This window comes from Gymnogyps californianus, chromosome 10, assembly GCF_018139145.2.
Source record: "Gymnogyps californianus isolate 813 chromosome 10, ASM1813914v2, whole genome shotgun sequence".
NCBI classification, from domain to species: Eukaryota; Metazoa; Chordata; class Aves; order Accipitriformes; family Cathartidae; genus Gymnogyps; species Gymnogyps californianus.
The window spans coordinates 9,666,534-9,678,657 of record NC_059480.1 but is presented as its reverse complement, the minus strand read 5'-3'; positions in this window follow the sequence as shown (position 1 = coordinate 9,678,657).

The following is a 12,124-nucleotide window of genomic DNA, read 5'->3' as shown; positions in this document are numbered from 1 at the left end:
AGGAAATTTGAAGTGCTCTGAGAAGAAATGGATGGATACAAGAGGCTGGTGCTTTGAGCTGTCTCAAAGCTACTTTGAGCCTAATTCCTGGCCTTTCTCTTACAAGTTACTAAAAACAATGGTTTGATATATGCCATTTATTGAACACAAATGATTGTTCAGCCTGAACAAATACCAGTCACGGAGGGCAGGCATAAAGGCACCGGGCAAGATCGCTACCTTTGGACTAGCGTATGAACCAAGTGGGAAGTTCCTAAGAAAAGTTGAAGTTGCTTTATGCAGCTCATTGCCATCTGGATTACCCTCCTGGACCTTCTTGATAACAGGCGAATTGCTAAAAATAGCTTCCTCTGATATTGTAGGGCACGAGAACCAATAACATAATGCCAGTGCTAATGCGTACGCCTCCTGTTGCTTCACACACCTTTTGCCCTTTCCCTCCTGGGGCATAATTAGAAGAATCCTCTATGAGGGGACTTAACTGCAGACATTTTAAGCTGGGTGGATGTTTTACATGGTCCTCTGTGACTTCTGAACCACTCAGTACACCAAATGAGTTACAGATATTGGCTGCTTCAAGGCATTGTGACTAGAGGGAGGTACATCCACATTTTACTACAGAAATACAGCTCTTGGTGTCAACTGACCAGGAGCTCATGAAGTTAGAAACCCTAATGCATGTATTTATGATCTTTGAGTAACTAACTCTGGAGATAAGCTGAAATGAGCCAGCATTTCTGTGGTGATCCTTTCTCCGCGAGCACTGACAGCTTTCCTGAGTGCTGTCATCTCAAGGGAAGGCACTGGGGCTACAGCATCAATCATTTCTGAAGTGTTGTCAAGCCTGATGGGGCAGAGCAAGCCTGAGCTGGGGACAATGCTGCCAGTGTGCTAGCTTTCTGACTTAAAAGCTTATCCACTGGGCCCAAACGGCGCGACTGGAAAACAAAGCAGCAAAACACTAGCTGACAAACGTGGATGGAGGTAAGCCAGGACTAGAATAAAACAGAAGCTGCAAATAAAATATAGATCATCTCAGCTCAATTTAAAAAAAAAAAAAGGACTCCTGTGTGGCCAGGTGAAGTCTATGCAGTGGTGGGCACAGAGCGGGCTTGGACATTGATTTGTGTTCCCTCTTATGACACTGAAACATTGTGGAGAAGGCAGAGCTGTCTGCCCAGCACAAAAAAAAGCAAGTGTCATGTTTGTTTTCCCTTTAGAAGGAGGTGATGTGAGACAACCTCGGGTTCATTGTGTCCTGTCTTGGTTAAGGAGTAGCTTTGATCTCTGGTCCGCTGGGCTATGTGTGTCTGAGGTGAAAAGGTGCTGACCCAAGGAACACCCTGAGAGAGAGAGACTTTGGTGCAGAGCTAAGGTTTTCTTAGGCTAGTCCATGAGCCTACCAGTTTACATGTGGTTTCAAAATGCAGACAGTGGACACAGCTTGGAGATAGAAACATATCCCCAAGCACTGTTATGATAGCTGTGGAAATGGCAGTTACTGTCTGTAGAACTACAGCAAGACAGATCACTGCAGCAACATCCTCTGTTCAGGAAGGGGCACTCATGGTGCTCGGGCACCAGCCAGAGGTCCAGACTTGGGAGGGAAATGTGCTCCACCAGAGCTGTTCAGACCCACAAGATGACTTCAGTGTGCTTAATTGCTTCTAGAGGGAGCTGTCGGCTGGTGTAACTGTCTACCCTCCTAACTTCTGGCATGGTGAAAGGTTCCCAGCCTGGGACAGTCTGAACATCTTCCTTAGCTTTCCTAGTGATGACAGGATTCATGGACAGATCCATCTGCTGAAGCCTCAGAAAGAGATAGAGCTTGTGCTGGTGCAGCAGGGAAGGGGACTGGCAGAGGCAGGCCTGTGCACGGCAGGGGCTGGCCTCGGCCATCTGGCCAGTGCTTGACCTGGCACTGCCACCAAAAGGGCCAGAAATAAATGAAGCAGATGGGAAGTTGTGGTGGAGGCTAACCACAGGGCAAGAGCATGGGCTACATCTGTCCGCAACGCCCACGTACCATGGGAACGGTCCTGCTGATGCCTGGGAAGTGGTTCAGCATCCTGCCTGTCCCCCGCTGCCCTGTATTTTTCCTTGTGGTATCATTCCCTGCGAGCACTGACCTGAGCAGATCTAGTGTATTTAAGCTTCAGTCAGGGCTTACTTAAGTTTGGCTACAGTAGTATCTAAACTGCTTGTCTCAGAAAGGGTTTTGACCATTATTTTCACCCTTTTCTTAACCTACAAACTAATATTTTTACTTACTAGCAGCAGTGTGATGAAAAAGGGCCCTATAGACTTGAGGGCTGAGGCACTGTGTGGGGAAGTACACACCACACTCGCCAGAGGCAAGGCTTCAGCGTCTTCCCTTGGTCTTGCTGTTACCAATGCGCAGCCCAAGGTTTCAGCCAAAAAAACCCCACTTAGGACACTGGCTGCAGTTGAGTAAGAGTGAATGGAGGGCAAATGTGGTTTTGTTCCTTGTCAGCTGTTTAGTTGTACAAGGAGACTTCTAGAGCTTTCTTGGACACCTCTACATGAATAAGGACAGAGTTGTTTCTGCCCAAAAGTCTACCTAGCTGTGTGTACTAAAAGGCAATGCCTTTCACGATTAAAGGTACTTGTTCTGTTATTGGTAGTTGTAAAAATTGTTTCCTGAACCTTACTGTTTCTCCTTTTTTTTTTTTTTTAAACAGAGTATCTGTCTCCCTTATGTCTACTGTTTTTTGCCTTTTAATTTAAAAAAAACCCAACAACTACTCATATATGCTTTTATATATATTCACCATGTATTGAAAATATATGAAACACTCCCTATAGACTGACGGTGGGTAGTTGACATTTTAGTCGTAATGCACAGTAGCAACTAAATCTAAAGAATTAGATTTGTCCTCATCTTTTTTTTTTTTTGTTACATCCTGTCAGCCAGTCCTCCAAAGCAGACTGCTCTTGTATCTCAGAAAATTGAGACATTAATTCACAAATTAGCCTGGTGTTATTAAAAACAAACCCTACTCCTTTTGGAAAAAATGGGTTTGAACTGTGAACCATTCAGTCTACTTCTTCCTTCAGAAACTGAAAATTCAAAAACTTCAGAAACTATGACTTAAGAAATTGTTAGCCTGAACTCCAGCTCTGAGGAGGGGACAGGGGAAAAGACCTTTCCCATCATCTCTCAAATTATTGTGATATGCCTTAATTCTTAAAGCTTTGAACCAGTTAATCCTGTCTTCGTTGTTGTTGCAGCACAAACTCACTCAAGGGGATGTCTGGACTAAATTATAGGCAAGAGAAGTTAAACCAAATCTCTCCTACCAAGCAGAGAGGACATCAGTCCTGGAAGAAGCTGGTGCTGGAATGCAGGCGGCGGTGGGCAAACCCAAGACACTGAGACATCAAACACACCAAACAGAGGTGGTGGGTGGAGAAATAAATTGGGAAAACAGAAAAAGAATGTTTATCAATATGGCGATAGGCGCTTTATATATAAAAAAAGAAATATATATATATATATAAACAATGTCTATAACTTCACCTTAACCAGAGCTGAGTGTTTCATTGCTAAGCCCTAGAGACCTAGAGAGGTCATGAAAAGCATGACAGAAGCAACAGAAGCTGAAGATCATTAGCATGATCAGAGTTTAAGTGCAGGCAGGAAAATAAAGTGATCAGAAGGTAAGTATGAAATATCTTGCTACGAAATAACAGGGTTTTCAAAGCAAGACCTGAAGTATGTTAATTAGTTGAAAGGCAAGAAACCTTTACTTTCAGCCAAAGACTGCCTGATCTGCCACCTTCGACATCATTTTGGCAAAATGAGCAAAGAAAGATTTCCTGTGAGTATTACTCCAGCTTGCAAACTCAGAAGTTAGCCTTTGTTTTGGTAAAAAGCAAGCTAACTTGAGATGCTGAGGTTTAGCTATGGTGTCAGGTCTAGCTGACTTGTGATAAGGGAAGTACGTTCCAGTAGAAAGCTGGAAGGCTCACTTTTTGGGGCTACCTGTTGTGCTTACCCTGACGCACAAAGGAGAAGCCAGGTTAGCTCAGGCAGGCAGGAGCAAGGTACATTTGCATTGTACCTTGGCTGCCTGCTGCTGGGTTTCCTTCCTGCCTGAATGGCAAGTGATTACAGGCTGCAGCTGCTAATTATGTGAACCTTTGGGGAATCAAAGCCACAACGTTTCTCTTCTGGACTCTTAACTTTGTACTTTAGATATTTACTACTGGCTGAGCAGGCCAATAGCATGCTCTCTTGGACAGGCTTAGCAGCAGCCTGTTTCATCCAAGCAGGTTGAAATCAAAACCCTGAACCTTGTTTGTCTCTACAGGCCTCTGAAAAAGAATAGTAATCTAAACTGATTTAATATTCTTGGGCTGAATATAGAATTTCTCTTTAGACCTTATCCTCAGAGGATACAAAGTACTTGTTAGCCCCAAAAGTCACTTAAGTGGGTAGAAAAAAACAACAACAAAAAAACCCCAAAACAAAAATCTAAACTCTTAATCTGTAAATCTCTGGGGAGAATATTAGCTTTTTATTGTTTCCCTATCAATAAAATGCAGGAAATAGTCCTAACTGCCCCACCTCTACAACTTCCCATTATTTATCACAAGAAATGTCCCTTCTAGGCTCTTTGGTTTACTCCTGCAAACAGATTATGCAAACATATCGCAGAATTCAGCTTATGGAACAGAACAGATCCAAACTCTGTTCAACCAAATGCAAGGTGCCTTCATGTGATGCTACTTCAGAGTGTGAGCTGACTGCTCTCGGAGAAGGCAATGCACTGTATTGTATTACGAGCTGAGAGTATGAAAACACCCAGGTAGTCTTGGAAAAATGACTAATCAGAAAGCATTCATTGGAGCTGGCAGGAAAGCACATTTTGCAAATGCTTTTTTCATATTTATTTTAAAAATTGAATTTTGTGAATTTTCAGATAAAAGCAACCCTAAAACAGTGAATAGAAACTTCAAGTTTGAAATTATTGTGTGTTGATTTCATTTTTTTTTAATATTCCCTATAATCTCTTTTATCTTTTTCAGTTTGGAAGAACTGAAGAAACTAAAATCTAAAAAAACCTGTCTCGGGCAGAATGCAGAGCCAAGGCCAGGTTTCCAGAAGAATGTGTCAGGAAGAAAGAAACCTACAGCTAGTAACCAAAATGCCTCGAGTTGTTATCATTACGTTATCTTGAATAAACTATGTATTGTGTACTTCCTGAAGAGCATGACCAAAAACCACTGAGACCATAGATCTCCCAGTAGGTTATGGCTAAAAGCCCAACTAATGTTTTATGCCTCTTTTTGGTTCATATCCAAAAGGATTTGTTTGTTTGTTTTTACTCATTCCTTACTCATGAAAAAAAAAACAGTGAACTTAATGGGGTTTGCAATACAAAATTCATTTTTCATTTGTTAGAGAGCACTTCCTCCAGACTGTAGAGAAATTGTTTCTCAGCATAGAAAAATTTGTACTGATGTGGCTCAGATTTAAAATTTAGTAATGTATTTCCTCTACTGGGGACGGTCTGAATTTCTTTACAGCAGTGAGTCATTCTGGTGGTGGAACCAAACTCAACTTATTTATGTTGAATGGCAAAACAACAACAACTTTCCCAAATTTGAAAATATCACTGAAAAAGAATAAAAGCACAATTGTCTTCAGCCATTATGGCTGCCCTAATTTGAATCACACGGGAAAATGCTTTGTTAATGGCTTTCTTCTTTTACTCTTCATTGGCAACAAACCAAACCAAACCCCTTTCTTTGTTCTTTTTCCTTTATGCATTGCTTTTCCATCTGGTTTTAGAAGAAGCTGGTCCCATGGGTTAGCAATTATGTTGAAATACTAGAAATCTGGGGTCGTTTCCACAGACTTCTGAATAGCCGTGGACTGACCACTTTACCTCCACTACTATTCTGTAAAATGGGAATAATTCCACTTTTCCTCACAAGGCTGTTGCTAGAAAATCTATTTATTGCTGCAAGATGCCCAACTGCCACTGGAATATTCAAGGCATATATATTTTGTATTTTTCCTTACAAGTGTGTACTCTGTAGAGTTTAAGCTAATAAGTCCCGATGATGATTCATGATGATACGATGATTCATAAGAGGAACAAATTTGAATAGATTTAAATATGTACATGTAAAAAAAATATGTGTGGCCTTCCAGCACTCTTTGAAATATAAATGTGAGAATTCCTTTAGGTATAATGCTGGAAGCCTTCATGTCAGACCGTATTGGCAGGTGCCAGGCAGAAGGAGCCAGCCAGAAGGACTGATTTATTCGGCTTTCTGCCAGCAGGCCCCAAAAGCTGTAGCCCTGCATTACTGCAAACTGCAGGGCGGGCGGTGGGTTGTGCTCCACTAACGCTGCCTTCTGCTTTTAAGCCCAAGTAGAAGGCTTATTCCTTCTGGACCTGTGGTCTTTTTTTTGTCTGCTTTTCTACACCAGCTTCTCCAAGTTTGATTTTCATTTTATTCCCCATTTTATTCCCCTCCTTAGAGTATTTTTACAACTGAACAGCAAAATGTTATAGGCTAAGCAGACAGGGCACTATATACAGCAAGAGGAGGGCAGTTCCCCACTCTAATCACCTCCTTCTGCTTTTAGGTAGATTGTAAATGATGGGCCATAGAGGGAATTGCCATTGGTCTCTAGGAAATGTATGTCAAAAGAGTTTAAGCACTGCATCCTGCCCACACCAAGGGAAGGTAATTTAGGCTTGACACGGCAGTACTGGCTTTTCCTAGCGCTGAGGAGTTGCAGATGAGATCTTTCATCCTTCAGCTGAGTGCTGAGAGCCCGGGTCTTAGAATAGGGTATTTACAACAGCAAATGGTAGCATTCCCAGCCTGGAGTAACAGGCAAATTTCAGCCAAAAAAAGAAGTGGCATTCATTCACATCATCCCCCTCTGCTGACCCCGTTGCTGACATACGCCTCTCTCGGCCTTGGGAACCAGGCCATGCCTTGGCCGGTGGCTCGGCTCTGCCTTGCCAGGGCCCGGGCCAGCCTCAAGGCTGCCATTTGCTTTGTTTGTGCTTCAGGCTCGTTCCTCTGACTTGCCTCCCCCGAGCCAGCTGACTTGCCTGTGCTTTTTTCCCTCTGCCAAGTCTGCTTTGCTGCCTTCTTTCAGGTCTGGAGCTGTTCTGCTGCCTGCTCTTTTTACAGCTGTCCAAGTGAGCAGAAATAGTCGAACCAACAATACAACTTTGCCAGCTCTGGTCACTTGGGTCCTACAACTTAAACACAGCGTGCAAAAGCTTAAGCAGCAGCTTCACTGATGGGGCTTAGCCCCAAATCCACACAAATCCAAGGTAATCTGGAAGCAGCTCACTGCCTTTTCTTAATATTAGTGTCAGACAGCTTCAGCTGAGATGGGGGCTGAAGAAGCTGGGAGCTGTGTGCATGCCTTGTCAGAGAAAGTTTGTGATCTAAAGGTTTTATAATCTGCATATTGAAAACTGCCAGAAAGTTTAGTGCAGTAGTTCTGCTTTTACCCAGGCAGAGCTACAGGGCACAGGTTAAGGCCCAGCTCCAAGAAGTGACTGAGGTATTGCAATGCAAAGGAGCAGAGGAGATGCCGAATACAAGCCTATCAGTTAAATTTTCTGCCCAGCCTAAGTTCAAGTGCATGTATTTTATCCACTGGCTGATTAATGTAAAATACAAAAGCATTCTGCCTGGCAAGCGGGGAGTAGAACTGCAGTCTCCACCCTCCCAAAGGATGACTTAAATATGAAGCTACAGTGCCATGCTCTTCCTCTCCTTCTGCCTGATGAAATGCATTTTTAATTCTTTAATGCAAAGTAGGAAGGCACCAACATGAGAGTTCAAGAGCTCTCTCTTGCTCCAGAAAAGCCTCAGACAAGGTGGATAGAGATCTCTCCTGGGAACACCAGCAACTCTCCTCCTGCCTTTGGTGGAGTTAAAAATGACACTCCCCATGTTCTAAGTGATCACCTAACCCCTGAAGTACAGGATGAACGGAGCGCTACCTCCTCCCCGGCTGTGTGCTGGAGCACGGCACCAGGTACCCCGTGGCATTTTGTACCCAGGTGGTCTCAGCAGTGGCCAGAGTCACCCAGTGAGCCAAGCCACCAGCCTGATTGTACGGGACCTGTGGGCAAGAGCAAAAGCACAGGTTTAGTCAGCCAAGGGATATGAGCTCTTCATGGTCCACTGCTGGATTTCAACATACTTTAGGAAGCCACCGTTCAGTAAGAATTGTCTTATACCCTTCTGACTATACAAAATACAGATGAATCTAGTGGTATTCCACAAATAAAAACTGGACACACTGTTTACTCCAGATGTCTATTCATTACAGGCAAAGCATTTCAGAGTTGCTCCTCCTGAGGTGCTAAGATCACCTGCTGTGGTGTTTCCATTGCAGGCTTGCTATGACCCAAGTCACCGATACTTTCCAGTAAAATCACTTCAGATGAACACAATGAAAGCCAATAAATAGGAGAATTGTTGATTGGAAATGTCTCCCTATTCCTGCCACCAATAAAAGCAGCCGGCAATCTGCTGTGTTTGCAGGGTGAAACAGAGTACAAACTTTTTAATCCTCAATCCAGAGCTCACCTAAAAGATTTAGGGCCAAATATTCCTCTTATTTACACCAGTGTAAATTTAGGGAAATTTAATGCGAGTTAACATACAGCCAGGTGGTGGATTTTGCCTCAGATCTCACTATTTGTTGGGCTTTTATTTATATTCAGCCATTGTGTGTATACACATATACAAAGCAGTAATTTTTGCCAGCAATGAGAAGAGTGGAGTTTGCTATATAAATCAGTATTTCTCAGTCAATATGTTGCAACCCCTGAAGGGGTTATAAAAACCATCTGGGGGCTTGTAAAGCACTGAAAATTTTATAACAATCTAAGGCAAAGAAAATGTCATTTCTTCCACTCTCCATATAGCAGCACCATTCTCTTGGCAACCTGTCAAAACCATACATGAAACAATAAATTCTATAGGCTTATCACTTTTACCATAATTTTTTACTTTAGCTTTATAAAATATGTATGGGAACTGTGAAGTTTCTTTTACTTTTATATAGGATTTCCAATCTGAACTGCTTGGGAAATGGTGCTCTAAAATTTTTGGCCTCAAAAGGCAGTAGTTTTCATTAAGGGCCTCCGCCTTAGTCTTCTCCTAAGCTGCTTGTTAAAACTACAGCCTATTTTGTCAAGCTTAGGCTTGTTTGTGTTGGAGCCAGTTTTTCTATGTCACCGCGACTTTCTGCCTGTCAGCTTCCTCTTTAAGCCTAAATCATACAGGGAAACAGCACCATTTCCCTCTGTGGGAAGAGATGTTTTGCTTCAAGTGGAAAAAATGGATGAGATTTCCTGTATCCTCATTAGCAACTTAGTGTACAATTTGAAATCTGCCCTTTCTAAGGTCAGATACCATCTGAAGAACCTCTGTGCTTTTAAGTATAGCCTCACCGCACATGCAACTTGTCAGTGAATTTTGCTTTCATGTATGCATCTTTCATCTCTGTGCATAGGTACTTATCTATGAAATTAATTCCAGTAGCAACCAAGCATATCCCGCATGCACCCACCTAAAGGAATCTACGCCAGATCTTGCAATGCCTCCTGTGGCTGAGTTTCTCCAGCAGTTTAAGCCAGTCCCGCTACTGTCTGCCGTGGGCCTGGCCGCTTTGTTGTTCTAGTGGCTCCAGTATTCATAAAGTCCCTCAGAAGGCTCCTTCAGAGAATAAATTCAGAAAAAAAGCTCAATGTTGGGTTTTTTCCCTGCTAGGATGAGATGGGTCACACAAGAGCCTGCCAAGCAGCAGAGCTAGTGAGGCTCCGAGACCCTCAGAGGGGCAGGGGAAAAAGGAGGGGATGGTAGCGCTCCCCTTTTGGCAGCTGTTGTTAGGTCGGGTGGGCCAATCTCATGCAGCTTCACCCCAAACTCTTCTTGACTTCAACTATTTTTGCCTGATGTTTGAATTTCCACAAATGAGTCCTTTGCTGATGCTAAGTACTTAATAGGTGTGATGCCTCACTCTTTCAAAAAAGTGTGACTAGTTAACAGTTTAATGGGCAGTTTAATTTGATCACTTAAACCATTTGCTAATGAGGAGAAACAGTGATTTCTTGCCTGGGTGAGAGGTGGTTGCCCACAGCTACTTCAGTTTCTAGCTGTGGGCTACATGGCAACAAGAACGAGGAGGAACAGCATTGCCTTCTGGCTGCAGCTCTTTAGGTCGAGTTTCACTGGATTGGAACTGTGCTGTCCAAACTGGGTGTAATCAAAACTGAGCGTATTTCACAGTAACTTGTTTGGAACGTAACTTCCCTTGTCCCTGTCCTGTTTCTACTGAAGACAGACTACAAAGTTTGCACCTGCAAAGGCTGGGTTCAGATCCAAGCTGAGGGCATTTGGGGGCTTGGCTGTTGGCTTAGGTCTTCAGCCTTTCGGACTAGAGCTAGGATCCTTGCCCCAAGATCTTGGTGCATCTGGCTAGTCATGGTCTGGGTCTTCCGTCTCCTTTCCATAAGCCAGATTGTACCAAAGGCTCCTAAAAACAATAACGTTTTTCCATGTGGTTTTCATTATGTTAAGCAGTTGGGCAGGAGATCTGACATGGTCTACATAGCTTTCTATCTTCATCCATGAGAGAAAATGGATACTCAAAGGTTGTCCCTGCTAATATGAAAAATCATGCAAAAGGTGGGGGTTTTTGTTGTTGTTGATTTTGTTTTTAATTCATCTCTATTCTCAACTCAGAAATGGATCTGCATTTTTAGAAATGATGGTTTGAAGCATTTTGGGAAGAGGAACATCAGACAATTTCTAATTAATATAGCAAAATCGAGTTAGTTAGTAAATGGCTAGTTAGTAAACAGCCTAAGAAACCTTCACCACATCTGGCACTGCCCATGAAGAAACCATTCCTCAACAGCCCAGCCTGCTGGTGCCAGCACCTCGTCTCAGCCAAATTCCCCTTGCCCTGGTTGAGGCTGAGCTCCTCGCCTCCACGGGCCGCCATGCTGTGCCACCTCCCTCATCCCGCCCGCCAGCATTTCGGTTTTGCCCAGGCACAGGGGCTCTCCACAGAGAGAGTCCACCTCGATGGACACAAGGCTCTCCACCTTAAAGACCAACAGTGGCCGCCACCACTGCTGCTCCAGCTCCTGCCAGGAGATGGTTTTGGTTTTTTTTATACAGAAGAGTCCAAACTCCTGAGGGAAGAAATGTGGTTTATTGCATACTTGTCCTGTTTCTTCAAAGCTGGACTGCGCCACGCATGAGAAATTTTTTGGAAAACAGGCGCAGAAAGGATGACTTAACAAGGCAGTGTTGTCCTCTGCCAGACCAACGCACTGCCTGTTTCTCTGGGGTTGTCAGCAGCACCGTTTTGGTATGAATAGTGGACATTCCCTCTTGTGCTTTGTCAGCTGAGGAGTCCGGGGCTGTCAGTCAGTGTTAAGATTCATGTGTTTTCCCAGGACTACACTTGTGTCCTGTCACGCTGCCGTGCCCGTGCCGTTATGCTGGAGCGGCAGCTCGCCACCCTCAGATCCCCCCTTACGCAGTTTGTGAAGAGTAAAACCCCAGTGCCATATGAGGGATCGAGGTCCTAGGCCGCCGGCACACGTTTCCTCGACCCCGCTGCTAGAAGACGCGGGTGCAGCGGTCCCAGCCATGGGGAGCACGTGAGGAAGCTGGGGTGGTGAGAGGAGGTGCCCCTTCAGCCGAAATCCTCCCATCTCCCATAACGCAGCTGCCAGGAAAGGGCCTCATGGTGTCGGGGGATATTGCAGCTTTTGGCCTCAGTGGTCTCTGTCCCTTTACTAGCCCCTGGTTTGTCAGCAGTCCTGCCAGGCTGGGCCTTGCCCCCGTGGGCACCGCAACAGCTGCCTCCGCTTCCCCTTCTCCCCGCCATGGCTGGTGCCTCTCCCCGTGCCTCAGGCAGAGGGGCGAGAGCTGCCAGTGGGGCTCGGCAGGGAGCCCGGGGCGGCTGGGGCACGGGCACAGGCATGCTGGTGGACAGGCCTGGGGTGAGGGGACACAGCCGGCCGTGCCCAGCACGATGGGCCCTACGGTGCCACAGGCACCATGGGGTACCGCCGCGCCGTCCGCC